The sequence below is a fragment of the Macaca thibetana genome, chromosome 4 (assembly GCF_024542745.1).
Source record: "Macaca thibetana thibetana isolate TM-01 chromosome 4, ASM2454274v1, whole genome shotgun sequence".
Classification (NCBI taxonomy): domain Eukaryota; kingdom Metazoa; phylum Chordata; class Mammalia; order Primates; family Cercopithecidae; genus Macaca; species Macaca thibetana.
Genome location: NC_065581.1, coordinates 71,330,576 through 71,350,624, shown reverse-complemented (window position 1 = coordinate 71,350,624; position 20,049 = coordinate 71,330,576).

Below are 20,049 nucleotides of genomic sequence, written 5' to 3'. Positions count from 1 at the left end.
TCTAAAATCGACACCCTAACATCACAATTAAAAGAACTAGAGAAGCAAGAGCAAACACATTCAAAAGCTAACAGAAGGCAAGAAATAACAAAGATCAGAGCAGAACTGAAGGAGATAGAGACACAAAAACCCTTCAAAAAAATCAATGAATCCAGGAGCTGGTTTTTTGAAAAGATCAACAAAATTGATAGACCATTAGCAAGACTAATAAAGAAGAAAAGAGAAGAATCAAATAGATGCAATAAAAAATGATAAAGGGGGCCGGGCGTGGTGGCTCATGCCTGTAATCCCAGCACTTTGGGAGGCCAAGGCAGGCAGATCACGAGGTCAGGAGATCGAGACCATCCTGGCTAACACTGTGAAACTCCATCTCTACTAAAAATCCAAAAAATTAGCTGCACATGGTGGTGGGCGCCTGTAGTCCCAGCTACTCGGGAGGCTGAGGCAGGAGAATGGCGTGAACCCAGGAGGTGGAGCTTGCAGTGAGCCGAGATCGTGCCACTGCACTCCAGCCTGGGAGACAGAGTGAAACTCCGTCTCAAAAAAAAAAAAAAAAAAAAAAATTATAAAGGGGATATCACCACCATTCCCACAGAAATACAAACTACCATGAGAGAATACCGTAAACACGTCTACGCAAATAAACTAGAAAATCTAGAAGAAATTGATAAATTCCTGGACACAAACACACTCCCAAGACTAAACCAAGAAGAAGTTGAATTCCTGAATAGACCAATAACAGGTTCTGAAATTGAGACAATAATTAATAGCCTACCAACCAAAAAAAGTACAGGACCAGATGCATTCACAGCCGAATTCTACCAGAGGTACAAAGAGGAGTTGGTGCCATTTCTTCTGAAACTATTCCAATCAATAGAAAAAGAGGGAATCCTCCCTAATTCATTTTATGAGGCCAACATCATTCTGATACCAAAGCCTGGCAGAGACAACAAAAAAAGAGAATTTTAGACCAATATCCCTCATGAACATTGGTGCAAAAATCCTCAAAAAATACTGGCAAACCGAATCCAGCACATCAAAAAGCTTATCCACCATGATCAAGTGGGCTTCATCCCCGGGATGCAAAGCTGGTTCAACAGATGCAAATCAGTAAACATAATCCATCACATAAACAGAACCAAAGATAAAAATTACATGATTATCTCAATAGATGCAGAAAAGGTCTTCAACAAAATTCAACAGCCTTCATGCTAAAAACTCAATAAACTAGGTATTGATGGAATGGATCTCAAAATAATAAGAGCTATTTATGACAAACTCACAGCCAATATCATACTGAATGGGCAAAAACTGGAAGCATTCCCCCTGAAAACTGTCACAAGACAAGGATGCCCTCTCTCACCACTCCTATTCAACATAATGTTGGAAGTTCTGGCCAGGGCAATCAGGCAAGAAAAAGAAATAAAGGGTATTCAATGAAGAAAAGAGGAAGTCAAATCGTCCCTCTTTGCAGATGACATGATATCCAGAATCTACAAAGAACTTAAACAAAGTTACAAGAAAAAATCAACCCCATCAAAAAGTGGGCAAAGGATATGAACAGACACTTTTCAAAAGAAGACATTTATGCAGCCAACAGACACATGAAAAAATGGTCATCATCCCTGGTCATCAGAGAAATGCAAATCAAAACTACAATGGGATACCATCTCATACCCATTAGAATGGCAATCATTAAAAAGTCAGGAAACAACAGGTGCTGCAGAGAATGTGGAGAAATAAGAACGCTTTTACACTGTTGGTGAGAGTGTAAACTAGTTCAACCATTGTGGAAGACACTTTGGCGATTCCTCATGGATCTATAACTAGAAATACCATTTGACCCAGCCATCCCATTACTGGGTATATACCCAAAAGGATTATAAATCATGCTGCTATAAAGACACATGCACACGTATGTTTATTGCAGCACTATTCACAATAGCAAAGACTTGGAATCAACCCAAATGTCCATCAATGATAGACTGGATTAAGAAAATGTGGCACATATACACCATGAAATACTATGCAGCCATAAAAAAGGATGAGTTCATGTCCTTTGTAGGGACATGGATGAAGCTGGAAACCATCATTCTGAGCAAACTATCGCAAGGACAGAAAACCAAACACCACGTGTTCTCACTCATAAGTGGAAATTGAACAATGAGAACACTTGGACGCAGGATGCGGAACATCATACACTGGGGACTGTAATGGGGGGGCAAATGGGGGAGGGATAGCATTAGGAGAAATACCTGATGTAAATGAGGAGTTAATGAGTGCAGCAAACCAACATAGTACATGTATACATACGTAACATACCTGCACATTGTGCACATGTACCCTAGAACTTTAAAAAAAAAATCAGATCCAACCGTGTCACTTACCTGCTTAAAACCTTTCAATGTTTTTCACCAGTCTTAGCTAAGTTTAAATTCCTAAAACACATATCCATAAGTGTAGCTGTTCAACCTCCAGAATTTTTTCCTAATCTTTATGTCTATTCCATGTGGCCCTGCCTTGAAATGATTCTCCTTCCTGGGAATTTGAAATCTAAGAAAAGGGAATAGATACCAGCAACTATAGTTAATTCCTGACCCTACTTAATATAAGGGCCCTAGAAAAAGTTCACAAGCAGACCTATTTGTAATACTTGCAGGGCCCAGGGTAAAAAGTACAAATGGAAAACAACATGCCACATGTTGAAATATGTAAAAGTTATAAGCCAAGCTTACAACTCATTAACAGGAATATATTTTGTCTGCTATCCTTCATAGTGATCTGGAAGCCTAGATTCAAATTTAGAATTTTCACGTTCCTGAAAATTCTGAACCAAATGATTCAGAATTCTACCTGAATTCTTTTTCTGCCAGGTGTTTTCATATGACTCTTTAAGGGCCTTGTGTGCATGTCACTATATCTCTTCTGACTGAGTCCTGTTTATTCATTGATCAGCAGTGTTTGAGAACCTAAAATGCACCAAACAATGTGGTAGAAAATCGGTATCACCTCAGTTTTCGTGTCCTATCTCCAAACAAAACCCCTCAAATGGATGTTTCCAGGGTTTTCACTCTAATGGAAGATTCTATACTGGGGAGTAAGAGATACACACAAATTCCAAAAGTAGGGATGGTAATTTTATAGCAGAGAAAACCAAATTCCAAATACCATGGTGTGATCTAGAGGATGGATGTAGGCTCTGGGTAGGCATTTACACTTGGCCCTAAGAACCCCTTCCTCCAGAGGGAAGAGTATCATTAAAAGAAGGACAAAACAGGACCTTCCAAAGGACAGGGCCTAGGACAAGAATACCTTTTGCTAATGTTTAGTGAAAGTACTACCTATACAATATCTTGCAGTCAAGATCCTTGGAGGTGGTCAATATTCTTATATCAGATAACACAGACTTGAAACCAACAGCAGTAATAAAGGACAAAGAAAGGCATTATGTAATAATAAAAGGATCAATTTAACAAGAAGATTTAACTATCCTAAATATATATATATATGCAGCCAACATTGGAGCATCCAGATTCACAAGTACTTCTAGATCCACGAAAAGACCTGGACAAAACAAAAGTTGTGGGGAACTTCAGCACCCCACTGACAGCATTAGGCAGATCATCAAGGCAGAAAACTAACCAAGAATTTCAGGGTTTAAACTCACCACTTGACCAATTAGAACTAATAGACATCTACGTAATATTCCACTCATCAATCATAGAATATACATTCTTGTCATCTGCACATGGAACATCCTCCAAGATTGACCACATGCTTGGCTATAAGCAAGTCTCAATATATTTTTAACAAGTCAGAATCATACCAACCATACTCGCAAACCAGAGTGGAACAAAACTAGAAATCAATACCCCACACAATTATAGGGCAATTAAACAACTTGCTCCTGAGTGACTTTTGAGGAAACAACGAAATTAAGTCATAAATTAAAAAATTATTTGAAAGAAATGAAAACAGTTACAAAATATCAAAATCTCTGGGATGCAGCAAAAGCAGTGTTAAGAGGTTTATAGTGCTAAAGCCCTACATCAAGAGAGAAAGATCTCAAATTAATGATCTAACATTACACCTAGAGGAGCTAGAAAAACAAGAAAAACTAACCTTAGAACTGTCAGAAGAAAAGAAATACTAAAATCAGAGCAGAACTGAATAAAATTAAGACCCAAAAATTTACACAAGGTGTCAAATAAAAGTTTGTTTTCTGAAAAATAAACAAGATTAATAGACTACTAGCTAAATTAACAAGAAAAAGATCCAAATAAGCACAATCAGAAATTACAAATATGACATTACAACCATTTCTACAGAGATACAGAAGATCCTCAGAGATTATTATGAATACCTCTATGCACACAAACTACAAAATCTAGAGGAAATGGACAAATGCCTGGAAAGGCAACTATGATATAACCAAAGAGGTGAAAGATCTCTACAAAGAGAGTTATAAGACAACTGCTGAAAGAAATTATAAATGACATGAACAAATGGAAAAACATTCCATGCTTATAGTTTGGAAGAATCAGTACCATTAAAACAACCATAGCGCTCAATGCAATCTACAGATGCAATGCTATATCAAACTACCAATGTCATTTAACAGATTTAGAGAAAACTATTCCAAAATTCATACGGAACCAAAAAAAGAGCTCAAATAGGAAAGCAATCCTAAGAAAGAAAAAAAAATGCCCCAGGTATTACATTACCTGACTTCAAACTACACTATAAGTCTACAGTAATCAAAACAGCATTGTACTGATACAAAAACAGACACATATACCAATGGAATAGAATAGAGAACTCAGAAATAAAGTCACAAACCTACTACCATCTGATCTTCAACAAAATTGACAAAAATAAACCATGGGGAAGTGACTGTGTATTCAATAAAAAGTGCTGGAATAACTGACTAGCCATATGCAGAAGACTGATGCCGGATCCCTACCATTTACCATATGAAAAAATTAACTCAAGATGGATAGGATTTAAATGTAAGACTTCAAACTGTAAGAATCCTGCAAGAAAACCTAGGAAATATCCTTCTCGACATCAGCCTGAGCAAAGATCTTATGGCTAAGTCCTCAAAAGCAATTGCAATAAAAACAAAAATTGATAAGTGGGATCTAATTAAACTAAAGAGCTTCTGCACAGCAAAAGAAACTATCATCATGGTAAACAGACAACCTACAAAATGGGAGAAAATATTTACAAATTATGCATGCAACAAAGGTCTAACATTCAGAATTTATGAGAAACTTAAATCATCAAGCATAAAGCAAATAACTTCATTGAAAAGCAGACAAGGGACATGACACTTCGCAAAAGAAACCACAGGTGGCAAACAGACATATGAAAAAATATTCATAACTAATTATCACAGGTATGCAAATCAAAACCACAATGAGATACCACCTTAAACCAGTCAGAATGGCTATTATTAAAAAGTCAAAAAACAACAGATGCTAGTTAGGCTGCAGAGAAAGGGAATGCTTATATACTTTCATGGGAAGGTCAATTAGCTCAGCCACTGTGGAAAGCAGTTTGGAGATTTATCTAAGAACTTTAAACAGAACTACTTTTTGACTCAGCAATCCCATTACTGGTATATACCCAAAGGAAAATAAATTATTCTACAAAAAAGACACATGCACTTGCATGTTCATTGCAGCACTATTCACAATAGCAAATACATAGAATCAACCTAGGTGCCCAACAGTGGATTGGATAAAGAAAATTTGTACCTACATACTATAGAATACTAGCCAGCCATAAAAAAGAGAATGAAATCATGTCCTTTGCAGCAACATGGATTCAACTGGGGGCCATCATCCAAAGTGAAATTAATGCAGGAGCAGAAAAGCAAATATCACACATTCTCACTTATGAGTAGAAGCTAAATATTGGGTATACATGGACATAAAAATGAGAGCAATAGGCCGGGTGCGGTGGTTCACACCTGTAATCCCAGCACTTTGGGAGGCCGAGGCATGCGGATCACGAGGTCAGGAGATCAAGACCATCCTGGCTAACATGGTGAAAGCCCGTCTTTACTAAAAATACAAAAAACTTAGCCGGGCGTGGTGGCAGGCGCCTGTAGTCCCAGCTACTCGGAAGGCTGAGGCAGGAGAATGGCATGAACCCAGGAGGCAGAGCTTGAAGTGAGCTGAGATCACGCCACTGCACTACAGCCTGGGCGACAGAGCTAGACTCCGTCTCAAAATAAATAAATAAAATAAATAAACAAAAAGTAAATGAGAGCAATACCAGCCTGGGCAATATGGTGAAACTCCATCTCTACAAAAAAATACAAAAATTATCCAGGCATGGTGGCTCATGCCTATAATCCCAGCAACTTGTGGGACTGAGGTGGGAGGATTGCTTGAGCCCAGGCGGCAGGGGTTACAGTGAGCTGAGATCGCACCACTGCACTCCAGCCTGGGTGACAGAGCGAGACTCTGTCTCAAAAAAAAAAAAAAAAAATAGGAACAATAGAGGCTGGGTACAACTAGATGGGGGAGATAAGAAAGGGAGCAGGAGCTAAAAAAAAAAAAAAAAAAACAAAAACTACCTATTGGGTACTATGCTCACTACTTAGGTGACAGGGTCATTCATATCCCAAACCCTAGCATCATGCAATAAACTAATGTAATAAACCTGCACATGTACCATGTAAATCTAAAATGAAAGTGGAAATTTAAAAAAATAAATAAAAATAAAAGATTACTGGATCTACCCAATCTGTCCTGCATATTGGTTGTTATTTCCTTTCATTTATATGTTATTTCCTTTCACTGTCAAGCAAAAGAAACTTAATTTATATAATTCTGAAGGTGGCTTTCATGGTTCTGCATAATCTGATTCCTTCCTAGTCTCTAATTTCTCTTCATTTTACTTTCCATGTCACTTACTGGCCATGCAGGCTTCTTTCAGTTTGTCACAAGGGTGAACTTCCTGTCCACCTCAGTATCTTTACACATGGTCCTGTCTCTGTCTAAGCAGATCTCCTCTTGACCTAACCAATACTTTTCTTTCAGGAATCAGATTAAATATCACTTTAGGAAGCCTCTCTGCTCACACCCCATTCAAGCACCACCACATGCTCATCATAGCATGTCTGTCTTCTGAGCACGTGTCACTAGTGGTTAAATTTTTGTCATATTCAAGTCTTCCTGATACAGCCTAAATGCAACCAGGAAACTCTTGTCTATATTATTCATGCTTCTCTCCCTTGTGCAACACATGATCCAGAACAAATGTTCAATGTATATTTGTTGGGTGAACAAATTAATGTTATCACGTGTCTTGATGCTTTCATCCCCCATCAACCAGAACTCAATTTTCTTCTTTGCATTCTATATCACATCTAAGACCTTCCTTCACACCTAGTTTCTCAGTAAATTAATTGTTTCACAGGTACTCTGAGAGAAATGAGCCTCTACCTTTTTTCATCATGTAATAGGTGAGAATTGTTAATTTTTGTGGGTACATGGCAAGTATATCTATTTATGAGGTACATGAGATATTTTGATACAGGCATGCAATACATGATAATCACTTCATGGAAAAGAGGTATCCATCCTCTCAAGTATTTATCTTTTGTGTTACAATCGAATTATATCATTAGTTGCGAGGGTCCATCCTGCAGACCCTGACCCAGCGACAGATGAATAATGTACACTGACACAGATATTATGCTTGTCAGCCTGGCTGAGAGTCCAGGCTGCTTATAGACTCCCAGGAGAGTGCTGTAAAGAGTTGCAACCAGGGGCTCCAACCCGCTGGCCACCCCTCCAGCATTTATTCAGCACACATTAAATGACAAAGGCTTTGAATCAATACCATTAGAGGGTAATCAACCAGGTCACCTTTCCCCACACCAACCCCCTGCCTCCAGAGCACCATCCTGCCTACAAATGATCAAAGGTTAGTTTTAGAACCACATGAATAAACAAGCTATTTAGATAAACTACTATACATTCCTATGTATCAGTGCCCTAAGCTCTCTGACTCCTGAAAAGAGAATCTAGCTGTCTTCAGCCAAACTTTTTATGCAAACCCCCAGGCCTGCCAAGAGGGTTTGTGTTAATTTTACCGTTTTTCCCACCATCCTGACTGAACCCCTACAGTTAGTTATTTTTAAATGTATAATTAAATTATTGACTATAGTCACTCTGTTGTGCTATCAAATACTAGATCTTATTAACTATTTTTTTCAACCCATTAACTATCTTTATCTCTTCCCCGTGCCCCCCATGACCTCTACAATTCCCAACCTCTGGTAAACATGCTTCTACTCTCTATCTCTATGAGTTCAATTGTTTTTATTTTTAGATCCCACAAGTGGAAACATGCAATGTTTGTGTTTCTGTGCCTGCTTATTGTATTTAACATAATGACCTGCAGTTCCATCTAGGTTGTTGCAAATGATAAGATCTCATTCTTTTTTATGGCTAAATAGTACTCCATTGTATATAAGTGCCACATTTTCTTTATCCATTTTTCTGTTGATGGGCACTTACATTGCTTCCAAAACTTGGCTATTGTAAACAGTGCTGCAACTAACATGAGAGTGCAGATATCTCTTTGATAAGACTAATTTCCTTTTTTGGGGAGTATATACCCAGCAGTGGAATTACTGGATCATATGGTAGCTCTGTTTTTAGTTTAAGGAACCTCCACACTGTTCTCCACAGTGATTGTATGAATTTACATTACCACCAACAGTGAACAAGAGTTCCCTTTTCTCTGCATCCTTGCCAGCATTTGTAATTGCCTATCTTTTGGATAAAAGCCATTCTAACTGGGGTGACATGATCATATGCCTATTTGCCATTGTATGTCTTCTTTTGAGAAATGTCTATTCAAATTTTTTGTCTATTTTTAAATCAGATTATTAAAGTTTCATCCTATAGAATTGCTTGAGCTCCTTATATATTCTACTGTGAATCTTTTGTCAGATGGGTAGTTTACAAATATCTTCTCCAAGTCTGTGGGTTGTCTCTTCACTTTGTCGATTGTTTCCTTTGCTGTGCAGAAGGTTTCTAACCTGATGTGATCCCATTTGCCCATTTTTGCTTTGGTCGTCTGTGCTCGTGGGAAATTTTTGCCCAGTTCCATGTCCTGGAGTTTCCCCCAATGTTTTCTTGTAGTAGTTTCATAGTTTGAGGTCTTAGATTTAAGTACTTTATCCATTTTGATTTTTGTATATGGTGAGACATAGGGATCTAGTTTCATTCTTCTACATATTGATATTGTTTTCCCAGCATCATTTATTGAAGAGACTGTCTTTTCCCCAGTGCATGTTCTGGGCACCTTTGTCAAAAATAAGTTCACTGTAGGTGTGTGGACTTGTTTCCAGGTTCTCTATTCTGTTTCATTGGTCTATGTGTCTGTTTTTATTCCTGCACCATGCTGTTTTGTTTACTATAGCCCTGCAATATGATTTGAAATCAGATAATATGATCCCTCTCATTTTGTTCTTTTTGCTCAGGATAATGTTGGCTACTCTGGATCTTTTGTTGTTTCATATAAATTTTAGGATTGTTTTTCTATTTCTGTAAAGAATGTCATTGGTATTTTGATAGGAATTGCATTGAACATGTAGATTAGTTTTGGGTAGTATGGACATTTTAACAATATTGATTTTTCCAATCTATGACCATGGAATATCTTTCCATTTTGGGGTATCCTCTTCAATTTTTTCCATCAGTGTTTTATCATTTTCATTATCGAGATCTTTTTTTTTTTAATCAATTCCTAAATATTTAAGGGTCCATAGGCTCTTTAGTCAGCAAGTGATAAATCCTGCCAGGACTGGGTCCTTCCCTTCAAGGTGTCAAGTTCCCTTTCATCCCAGGGTATGTCTGAAAATGTCGTCTGGAATCTTTGGCCTAGAATAGGGGCCTCAGCACTCTGCCCAATGCCTTATGCTACTATGGCTGAATTGGTATCTGGGATGCAAGACAAAGTCCTCTTTACTGTTTGCTCTATGCTGTCATTTCCTTTAAGCAAAAGGAAGGATTCACTTTCCTTGATGTAACAGCTGCACTGCCTGGAGTTTGGGGAAGGGCAGCACAAGCACTCCCCTAGCCACCCAGGCCAGTGTCTCCATAGGTCATGTGTTACCCTGGTTCTCTGGCTCTGAGTCCAGCCCACCACTAGGAGTTTCCTGGGAACTGCAGTCCTTGTGTCCTAGACTGTCTTTCAAGTTTACCTAAGATCCCAGAGTACTTTGGCCCGCAGTGGTGAGGCTTGGAGAAAAACTCAAGTTCCAGCCACTAGGATGGGTGATTCCTCTCTGGCTAGGGCTAGTCCAAATGTTTCCTTTAAGCACAGGCACTGGCTGAACCCAGCTTGGCTCTGCTCTCCACTATGACAGGGCAACATTGAATTCAAAATAAAGTTTCCCAATTGCTGTGCTCTCCACCCAAGTCCCACCCCAGAATGCACAGATGCCTAGTGCCACATGGCTGCTGCTGGGGGATGGGGAAGGATTGGTGTTGGCAATTCAGGACTCTCTAACTCTCTTCACTACTTCTTCCAGTGATATTAAGTTAAAACCAGGTACTGTTACTGCTCACCCGATTTTTGGTTTCTGTGACAGTGCTTTACTGTCCACAGACAGTTGTTACAATTTGGCATTCCTCCATGGTGGAGGACTAATGGTGTAGGTTTCTATTCCACCATCTTGTTCTACCCTCTAGATGAGAAATTAAATGAGAAAACAAGTACCTACTGTCTTAGTCCATTTTCATGCTGCTGATAAAGACATACCAGAGACTGGAAAGAAAAAGAGGTTTAATGGACTTACAGTTCCACATGGCTGGGGAAGCCTCACAATTATGGCAGAAGGCAAGGAGGACCAAGTCACATCTTACATGGATGGCAGCAGTCAAAGAGAGCTTGTGCAGGGAAACTCCTGTTTTTAAAACCATCATATCTCGTGAGACTCATTCACTATCACAAGAACAATGCAGGAAAGACCCGCACCCATAATCCAGTCACCTCCCACCAGGTTCCTCCCCTCCATGACATGTGAGAATTGTGGGAGTTACAATTCAAGATAAAATTTTGGTGGGGACACAGTCAAATCATATCACCTACTATGCATCAAACTATGTTAGAGAGATTACAGAAACCAACTAAACCTGCTTCCTTGCTTTCAAGGAGTTTGCAGTCTTCACAAGAATGTGAACATGCTGGTCTTCACCATAGCTAGGTTTCCCCTCCCCATCTTTGTCTTTGTATCACTGAGTTCCCAATAGCTGCTGCTATTGGGCCTTCTTGGTCCATATTACCTACACATTCATTTCCACTACACAAAGTGCCTGGACAATGCTATGTGCTAAGAGTGGATACAATAATGGCACAGCTAAGAGCAATTTTAGACCTCTAGATGGGTTGGTCTCATCACCTGTAGATCTTTTTTCCTCATATCCAAAAATAAGACCAGTTATTTTATCTAAACATAGCAGACCACCTTGGATTCCTTTCCCCAGTCTATTCCCATTCATCTTACTCAACCACTGCCCAGTCATGGTTCTATCATAAAGGCAGGGAGTGGAAGGGAATCTGCTTATATAAGATTTCTAGATACTTGGATTCTAGACAAATAAATGTGTGTTATAAAGATATGTTTAGTAAAATCTAGACAAATACTTGCCATAAATAAAAATTACATTCTTAACATCTTCACCATATGATGACTGCAGTCCACACAGAGAAGTACAGGAGATTTTTTAAGGTTCCTATCTTTTAAAATGCAGAAAGGAAGTTATCACCCAAATACAAAGAGATATTTTGCTAAGGTCATTCCCTTCTATACTACTTGTTTAGAAAGACACACTGGAAGGAAGAATATTTGGTTTTCTGAAAATATATGCTTTTAAAGATGCTATTAAACAATTGTTTACCTGTAATGGAAATAAACAGTCAAAGGGAGTATCTTTAATGCTTTCTGGCCTCCTTCATTCATGGCTTGTTTCTCTATAAAAACTTAAATATCTTCATTTTTGTACAAAACAAAACTTATGTTTAGAGATATTGAGAGGAAAAATAAGTTTTCTAATGTAATATATACAATGTAAAACTTTATTAAAATGAACCCATAACAATTAGAAAGGCATTTATTTTCCCCTTTTTACAATAACATGTCCAGCCTAGACTACCTCGAGGTAATTTCTTAATTTACTCCACATCATCACAAGGAATTAAGAAGCTTAAGATTCCATTCTCCAAGTAGAATATCAGGAAAATACTTTTAGATCAGTTTAATAATTTTCTTCTAGTTATAAAATATTAATATTGGCCATCCTTAATTTTTCTCCATTATATTCCACTTATCAAACTTTTCTAGGCATGATATGCTGACACGGGTTAAATTTTTCAAAGAAAATGCTTTAGGATTTATAAATTTCAAAATATTAATATTATTCTAATTGGGGCAAAAAATCTTTAAAATAAAATGTTGACAAGACTGCAGTCACTATTTTTGAAAATGAATATGAGTAAAAAACTACAAATAAGTGTTTTTTAAAAAATTGACTGTAAAGCTTATTTTTTAATAGTTTATCCTTTTTGTCTGCCACTATACAGTATTTTATATTTGACAAATGGAAGATTGATCAATGGCTGTTATAAATAAAACCAGAATATATTTCTAAAATTTTAAAGCCATATAAAAATCCTGTGTATCTCTCTGAATAATTCACAGACTAAAATATTGTACCGAAACTAAGAATGGAGCAAGTTGCTCCATAGGGTGGTTTATAGCTCAGTGCTATTCATAGACTATTAATTCTATTTTATTTTTCAGGGGTGTATCATGAGTTTAGCAAGTGTTTCCAGTAGCATCTCTTATTCGTTATTTATTCATAAGAAGTTTGAGAGTTATCTATTTGGCAACCTTAATAATTTTCTATTTTGAAGCTTTTAGAGACCCCCCAAAAAGGAAGCCTCTTGCATTCATCACTGATCTTTTCTTCCGCCTTGTCCAATGAATAAATAATTATTCTCCCCTATATATTAACTAGGATTATTTTGGTTGCAAATGACAGAAACTCCAATCACAAGTGAGCTAAGTAAAAAGATAAAATTTCATCTCCCCTAACTGCAAAGTCCAGGGAAGGACTTCCCTCAGATATGGCTTGATAAAAGGAATAAAGTAATGAAAACAGAACCAATACTCTATTTCTAGAACTGGCTCTGCTCACCTATATATGAAAACTTCCTTTTTACACAGGCTGTCCCCTCTGGTCAGCAGGTTGCCAGCAGCAGTCAGGGTTAAATCCTCCCAGGTTCAAACCCAAAGGACAAAAGAAAAATCTGTATTCTAGCATGCCCAAAAAACCTGATACATTTCTTTTAAAGTAGCTTAGGTCACATGTCCATGGCTAAGCCAATCACTGTAGCCATAGAACTATAAGGAAATAATTGTCTAAGGCCTTAGGTGGAAATAGAGATAGGCACCCAAATGAAAGTTGGAGCTGTTGGCAGAAGGCAACAGGGATGCTGGGGTGGCAGACAATCACTAGCACCACTGCCGCCTCGGGCTCACTTTGATATTTCAAATGACCCATTCATATGCACAAGTCACTTTACTTTAAAAAAAAAAAAAATGTACTTTCAATCTAAGAAGTAAATAAGTAGCAAATTACAAATGCAAAACATAGTCATGAAGAACATCTTAAGATCCCTCTTTTAGGCCTCAGTCTTTAAGGAAGACAAGATCTTTTGTCAGCATTTCAAGTAAAACATTCATGTTCAAACAAAATTGCTCTCTCCAAAACTACCCAGCACCTGAGGCTCATAGGCCTCTTCACTGAGCTCCACCATCCTCTCACCTCCCATCTAAATCCAGTTCCACCCGTTGAATTGTATTGTCTGCCCTAGATGACTTGAAGGTGACTTCCCTAGCTTATCTTTCTCAAAAAATATCAAGACGGCATAGTCTAGATAACTCCAGCACTCTCCTTCAATTGCATTCCTTTTTACACCTCCTATCTTTGACCCGTCCTCAGTCAGAGAATGTAGATACTCTTCCAAGGCTGGTGCAAAAGTAATTGTGGTTTTGCCTTTTTAATGTCATGGCAAAAACTGCAATTACTTTTGCATCAACCTAATATTAATTTTCCTACTAATCAAGGGAGTGGTTCAGTGGCTAAGAGTCTGGGCTGTAGAGTGAGATTGCCTGAATTCAGATATTGACTCTCCTTAACTAGCTGTGAAACCTCAGACAAGTAGTTTCATAAAAATCCCAAGCCTCCTCAACTTCATCTGTAAAATTAGAAAAATTTTCTTGTCCCCAGCAATCTCATCTAGCTAGCTACCTATTTCCCATATGGTTAATTGAGATAATATAGATAAAATGCTCAGCATCTGCACATAGTAAGCCTTCATATATATAAATTGCTGTATTTTCACTGATACTGTATTACCACCTTCCTTTAACCCAATAGTCTCATTTCTCTGCTCCTCTTTATAGCAAACTCAAAAGAGCTGTCCATACTAACTTCATTTCTCAAAGGGTCTTTGTTCAAATCTGTGTTCTGTTTGCTTTGACTACAGTGTTGAGTATGAGACCTGTGTGCCCACTACCGAGCTAGCTCACCAGCATATTTCCAACCACTTCATTTGTCCTGCTTTGGTCAGGGGATAAGGCCACTCTAGGATGTCTCAGCTCCCCAGCAACAACAACTTTCCTTTCCAAGACTGATCACAGGAAATAAAGAACAGTAGAAAAGGGAGAGACAACCAGACACCAGGGAGAGTCCTGGGAACAGGAACTCACTCAGAGCAGAGTCCACATTCACTCAGCTCCCAGAGTGGTTCTCTTGTGTTCCTCTCCCCAGTTTTTCCCATATTACTTTCTCTCTTATGAGTAGTTATTTTGCCTCTCTTATGAATAGTTCTTTTGCCTCTCTTTCCCTCTTCCCCAGCCCAAGTATTACCTAGTTTCTGAGAGCTCAGAGAACCTCTCTGAATCTCCCTGTCGTTTTAGCCACTGGCCTCTCTTAAAAAATGCCCTCATCTTTGGGGCTGCTTCAGATGCAGGTGGCTGTTGTCTCCACAACAGTCTAAAAGGAGGGTCTGTCAGGATACTACAGAAGAAAGAAATACTTGACATGGATTAATACCTTACAATATGATCCAACCACAATTTGTGTTGTTGTAATTCTTTTTATTGTTGTTGTTCCAACTGATGTTAATATTAGCATCTCCAAAACTCACAGTTCCAACAATGTAGACCTGAAATTTTATTTTCCAGGAAAAAAAAAAAAAAAGAGAGGTAGGTTAGAAAAAGATCTTTACTCTGGGAGAAATAACTTCAGTTTGGTATTCTCTGTTCAATAACCTGTTTATTATCTTTAAACTAATCAACCACTCATTGAATAAATTAGTATACATCTCTGCTGTGAAAACAATGCAGCCATTAAAAGATTGAGGTAGGTCCTGAAACAATCTTTAAGATATTGTTAAATTTTAAAAAGCAGATTACACAATTGCTTGATCTCATTTGTGCTATGTATTTTTTAAATAATTCTGTTTTAATTTCTTTTATATGCCTCTAAATTATGCACTGGCATATATGCATACAAAGTGTTGAAGATATACATCAGAAACTATTGAAAGGCATATGACCTCTGGCAATTGAAACATTAGGTTACAAATACAATAATCACTTTTAACTTAGTTTAATTGTTTGATTTTTTACCATGTATACAGCATTTTATAATATGAAAATAAATAAAATTTAATTATTCAACTATACCTGAAGGTCTAGGTTCCTTTAAAGCACATATAAGTTATATCAGTAAGGGGTACAGATTTATGATTATAAAAACAAAGAAAAACATGGCTTAGTCATGGGAACTTAATCCAAAATCCTGTGCTCAAACTGCCTCCTCTCCGTGCAGGGTCTGAGAAATACATACACACGGAAGGAAATATGTGCACAGAGGGAAATGGCCATCAAGTAAACACCCTACTTCTCTGAGCCTGTGGCCAAGCACTATAAGCTGTGGTAGGCCACCAAGGGACTCCTTATGCCAAGGGGTTAGGAAAGCATATGTAACCTGGAGCCAAAACAACAACAATGGCCTGCTTTGCCCACTCCCTCCCATACCCTCAATCAAATATGAGGTACTCCCACTCTTAAGAAAGGAAGACTAATACAGAACAAGCCAAAGAGAAAAACAGTCAGAGCAATAGTATATTTGCTCACGCCCTGAGCAGAGATAGCTAGTCTAGAATTTTGAGCCCAAAATTGTTCTTGGAAAACAGGCTGTCAATTGAGTGGCCATCAAGAGGAGGCTCCCAAGGGAGCTGAACCCGAAGACAGAGAGAAATCACATCCAGCACTTGTGCACTAGTCACTCCCATTGGCCCTGTGCAAGAGTCTTCCCTTTGTGGTGCGGTCAATGCACTTTCCCGAATCATCCTTGGTCAAGGAATAAGGAAGGTAATCTACACCTGCTACAAGTCAACTTCATGTTTACATTCTACAGAGTATTTCTTTAAGTTACTGTCTGATTGAAGTCACTTTTAAAAATGTATTTTCAAATGGCCATCAATGTATTTACCTTGATTAAATATGTCATCTTTGAGAATTAGTTTGAGTTAAATGTGGCTAATATTCTAAAAGATGACGGGTTATTTTAATCTGGTAGAGACATTAACACTGAGAAACCAACTGACAAAAAGCATCATATCAAATAGAACATCAAGGACTACTTTGCTGAAATAACAACAGCATTATCTTTAAGTGTTTTTCCACACAAGATAGCACTTAAAATGCCCAACCCCCAACATTGTCTTACCACAACACACACACACACACACACACACACACACACACACACAGAACAGAGTCAGAGGGCCAGGCTATGGCATTTGTTTTAAATGTTCACTGGGGCAATATCCAAAATACTGGTCACAGGTATTTATTCATAACATCTTTAACATCTCTGTATTCCAGAATATCAAACATAGTAGATCAGCAATAAATATTCATGAACAAATGAATGAACACTCAAAAGTTAAGAAACTTTAAACCAAAAGAATATTTTTTTCTTTTCTGTGAACCCTGTTTATTAACACTTCTATTCAAGTTTTCCAATCTTTTGTTGTATCTCTCCTAATAATTTAATGGATTTTTAAAATCATCTTCAGAACTGAAAATGTTTCTTGATAAAAATAACAGGTAATGATAAATTTGGGTAGTGTCCCACTTCAGTCCTCCTCCACCAACTGGGTATTTAAGAAACTTAAATAGCTACTACCATTTTGAATTTGCTAAAGAATTTGATGCATATGTTCAATAACTCAGAGTTGAAAATGTATGTAAGGGTCCTTAGGGTCACTTGTCAGACTCTAGTACCCAAAACAGTGAAGCAGATGAAAAGCAACATGCTTCTCAGGAAGCCTGGACAGCGCAGGAGATAAGCTCATAGTAGTTGACTCTTCAGACTCGTGGTGCGGGCCTTGCAAAATGATCAAGTCTTTCTTGCATTCTCTCTGAAAAGTATACCAGAGTGGTATTCCTTGAAGTAGACGTAGATTACTGTCAGGATGTTACTTCAGAGTGGAAGTCGAATGCATGCTAACTTTCCACTTTTCAAAACAGAATAAAAGATGAGTGAATTTTCTGGAGCTAATGAAGGAAAATTTGAAGGTGCCATTAATGAATTAATCTAACCATGTATTCTGAAAACATAACCAGCCAATGGATGTTTAAAACACATAATTTTTTTATGTTCAGAAAAGAAAGATGAAGTATGAAGACTACATACCCAACTGTCATCAATCATAAATGACAAACTTTTATTCTACCCTTTAAAAAAGGAAGAAAAGAAGATGTATATTAAAAATTAACAGTCTGACTTGTTTACACAACCGATACACATGGACACTACATGCCCATTTTCTGATGACAACTCAACAGGTTAAACATAGGCATCTCTGGTTATTAGTTAAGATTTGGGGATTACAATTCAAACTACACCTCAGTGCCTATAGAATCAAATATCTGGTCCTACACCAAGATTAGCTGTAGCAAGGATACTGGTTTAGTTCAGGGTGTAGGATAACAGGGCTGCTGAAGACCATAAAGCCCTGTTGGTGGGTAACCCACTCAGAATGTAATCAGCAAATTATAATGGTTCTCACTTTGAGATGTAGTTGAAATAATGGTAGAAAGATAGACTGGGGTAGAATTACAGACTGCTGTATACTAGGCTAGTTATATTGAACTTTTTTCTGTTGCAATGGAAACCCATCAAGCAATTTTCAGTAATGTAGTGACATAACTTTAATCAGGAGTCAGCAAACAATAGCCTGAGGGCCAAATCTGCCATTCTTATAAATAAAGTATTATTGGAACACAGTCACACTCCTTTATAAGTTCTCTGTGCTTGCCTTTGCTCTATAAAGGGAAAGAATTGAGTAGTTGCAATAGACACCAAGCCTATACGGCCCATGAAACCTAAAATGTTTACAATCTGGCCCTTTACAGAAAAAGTTTGCTGACCCCTAATTTAAACTCATGTTTTAGAAAGAACTTTCATAGCAGAACAGAAATATTAGGCAGAGGCCAAAGAGACTACTTCAGAGATTATCACTTGTGAATGTTTTCCGCAGTTCCAGTGAATGAACGGAGGGACTAGGAAGAAAAGCCTTCAGTGAGAATGAAAATCTTCATTCTTACCGATACCTTGCAAATACCTTATAAAATCTAGGGCCAAAAGAATTCTGAAACACTACTTGATATGGTTTGGCTGTGTCTCCATCCAAATCTCATCTTGCATTGTAGCTCCCATATTCCCCTTGTGTCATGGGAAGGACCTAGTGGAAAGTAACTGAATCACGGGGGCATGTTTCTCCTGTGCTGTTCTCAGGATAGTGAGTAAGTCTCACAAGATCTGATGGTTTTTTTTTTTTTTTTTTTTTTTTTTTTTTTGAGACGGAGTCATGCTCTGTCGCCCAGGCTGGAGTGCAGTGGCCGGATCTCAGCTCACTGCAAGCTCCGCCTCCCGGGTTCACGCCATTCTCCTGCCTCAGCCTCCCAAGTAGCTGGGACTACCGGCGCCCGCCACTTCGCCCGGCTAGTTTTTTGTATTTTTTAGTAGAGACGGGGTTTCACCGTGTTAGCCAGGATGGTCTCGATCTCCTGACCTCGTGATCCGCCCGTCTCGGCCTCCCAAAGTGCTGGGATTACAGGCTTGAGCCACCGCGCCCGGCCAAGATCTGATGGTTTTATAAAAGGCAACTTCCCTGCACACACTCTCTTGCCTGCTGCCATGCCTTTGCTCTTCCTTCACCTTCCACCATGATTGTGAGGTCTCCCCAGCCATGTGGAACTGTGAGTCTATTAAAACCTTTTTTTCTTTATAATTACCCAGTCTTGGGTATTTCTTCATAGCAGTATGAAAATGGACTAATACATTACTTGTAAATTATCTTCTCAAATTCCATAGTCCTTAGCCATCCAGAAGAATTAAAAGTTCACAAAAATGCCTACCTTTCATATCCCAAACTTCTTTCAAGTGCTTATAGTTTGGCCTATTATTTATTTACTTGATCCCTACTAAGTACAAAAGCTGGGCGCATACATATATAAAGTTACCATCCTTGAAAAATTTGAAGTCCATTAGATGGAGTCATAACAGTAAATTCCTAATTTTCAAATAAAGTAGTAATGGTGGCCTAAGAATTGAGGAAATTATGATTTCTTACTTTGTAGGAATACCAATATCAATTAACCAAACAAATCTTCTCTTTCAACCCAAACTGTGAGTCAAAAAATGTCTACATCAATATCCCAACTAGCTTCCTGAGAATATGGTTCCATTTAAAAAAAAAAAATGCAAAATTCCATTTACTTCTAAAGAAGCAAACACTATAAGTTACCCAAACTCAGTTGGCCATGGAAGTTTTTTGGCCCTTAGCACTTATTAACATAATTTTCCATAATTTGGAAAATTGTAGTTTCATAATTCCAAACAGCAGAATTTAAATTTAACAGTTTAGCTAAAC